Source organism: Petaurus breviceps, unplaced genomic scaffold (genome assembly GCF_028583685.1).
Source record: "Petaurus breviceps papuanus isolate PSGF00001 unplaced genomic scaffold, PetGlider_PUasm1.0 227, whole genome shotgun sequence".
In the NCBI taxonomy this organism is placed as follows: domain Eukaryota; kingdom Metazoa; phylum Chordata; class Mammalia; order Diprotodontia; family Petauridae; genus Petaurus; species Petaurus breviceps.
In genome coordinates this window covers 3870665-3872683 of record NW_027185896.1, presented here as the reverse complement: position 1 = coordinate 3872683, position 2019 = coordinate 3870665, and the positions used below count along the sequence as shown (strand labels likewise).

The following is a 2019-nucleotide window of genomic DNA, read 5'->3' as shown; positions in this document are numbered from 1 at the left end:
GTTCAGGCAATAGCTAGAACGCTTTATTTGGACAGAATATAGACTGTGTGAATGGGAATACAATGAAATTAGACTCAAGATGCAAGTTGGAGACATACCAAGAAGGTTTGTCTTAGGGCACCATCTGGCACATAGTAGGTGCTTAATAAATGTTTATTGACTGAAAGTGGGCTCTAGTTGAGGAATGCTGTGAGTCCTTGGGGTGGCTGGTTAAAGGGGGGTGATTGATCTCAAAGAACTCCATGAAGAGTGGGTTGTGAAGTTCCTGGGCTATCACAGGCTGTTACAACATCCTTCCTGATGTTGGCATCTGTAATGTAATGCCAAGGAAAGGCAACTTCCCAGGTTCAAAATACCAGCATAGGTGCTCTCTATTTTTTTTCAGTAACAAACCCAGAACAGAGAAGATCAAAACATGACATCATTCAAAATACAGCATTTACTAAGTGTGATTAAATAATCTCCAAGGCCTACCCCACCCCAGGACTTTCCAATCATTCAATCAATTACAAAGTCTCTGTTCCAAATACTTCTCCACCCCTAGGCTATACCTTAATTAAGTCCACCACAAAGCCCCTCTTCTCAAATGGAGATTAGTTTCCAAACATAAGGTCAAAAGTTCCCCACCCCTGGATCACAATTGAATCTACCCCAGAGTTACATCAAGTTTAAACACAGCACTTAATACCCAAATGGAGGTCTTTTCTTCATCTTGACAGGAGGCAAGTTCTCAGCAATCTTAGTTCCTGGGGAGACAAGGCTTAGCAAGGCCATAAGATACATTGCCAGTCCCTTCATGAATTTATCCTCTGTCTGTAGAACAGTCCTAGAACCCCTGAACACATTAGCAAAGCCCTCTCCCAGGATTTCTGTAAACATACAACAAGAAAATCCTTCTTCAGGGCTTCTGAACCAACAGAAAGGCTCCCAGACCCCTGCAACAACAGCACTGTCCTTCACCAGTGGACAGTATTCATTCTGTCTGCAGGACAGTCTCCAGACCCCTGCAACAACAGTACTGTCCCTCACCAGTGGACAGTATTCACTCTCTGTCTGCAGGACAGTCTCAGGCCTTCTTAACCAAATGCCAGGTTCCAGGACTTCTTCAACAGGACAGTCTTTCACCAGTGGACAAATCTGGCAAAATAACATCAAAACAGACAGACAAAGTACCAGCAAAACAGCCATGTCTCCTCAGTCCTTGGCAGCTCAGGGGGCAGGTCTCAAAAGTCCAGGGCAATTCAAAGCGGCCACCAGCAATCTCTTAGTCTCTCTCTCTCCACGAGGTGCTGCTTCCAAAAAGAACTTCCGCCTCTCTCTTGTGTCTCCAAATCTACATCACCAGCTCCTCCCACTTCAGGACTTTCTTTTCACATCAACAAGCCCATCCCACAGGTGGGATTAACAAACTCTGGGTTTTAATACAATCAATTTGAAAACCAAGCCAATACAGGGGAATCTTTAATTGCCATTACTATCACAGCATCTGAATGCCAAGTCCCAATAGCCTTACCTCCTCTCTGATTCTCAGGTAAATTTCAGCTCTTCACAACTTGATATCCCACTGTAAGGGTTATGGGATTTAAAGATCTTCCATGCCCCATTGGACTTGCTGACATAGCAGGAAGGGGGTGGGGTGAGAGGAAGCAGAAGCCAAGCTAGAATTCCTACGGTGGCTAGCAGTGGTGGTGAGGGTGGCAGCAGCAGCAGAGGCAGCGGCAGCGGAAGCGCGAACCCCTTTTTGAGTCAGCCAGAATTTCTGCTAAGGACTTCTGCTGAGGACTGCCAGGGGCTGGAGCTTCTGGGAGCATGCTTCCTGGATGCTGGGTGGTTGCTGTGAATGGGGAGAAGAGGACCTTTGCCTGAGGTAGCCTGTTCTGTTTTAAAGGCTTGAGAATGTGGGTGCTTTCTACTTTATCTACCTGTGCCAATTTCATAACTACTCTGATGGCTTTGACTTTCTGGTTTGGGGACTCAGTCTTTTGGTATTTTAATAAATGTTCTCTCTTTATCCCCCAT

General features: G+C 45.6%; 1 long non-coding RNA gene across 1 annotated transcript; it reads right to left on the bottom strand.

The window, feature by feature from the left end:
- Positions 1–421: 421 nt before the first annotated feature.
- LOC138166925 (uncharacterized) lies at positions 422–1476 on the bottom strand. Its single transcript, XR_011169775.1, has 2 exons — positions 1102–1476; positions 422–813 (listed from the first exon to the last, which is right to left on the bottom strand). It is a non-coding gene; the product is annotated as an uncharacterized lncRNA (long non-coding RNA).
- Positions 1477–2019: the final 543 nt, after the last annotated feature.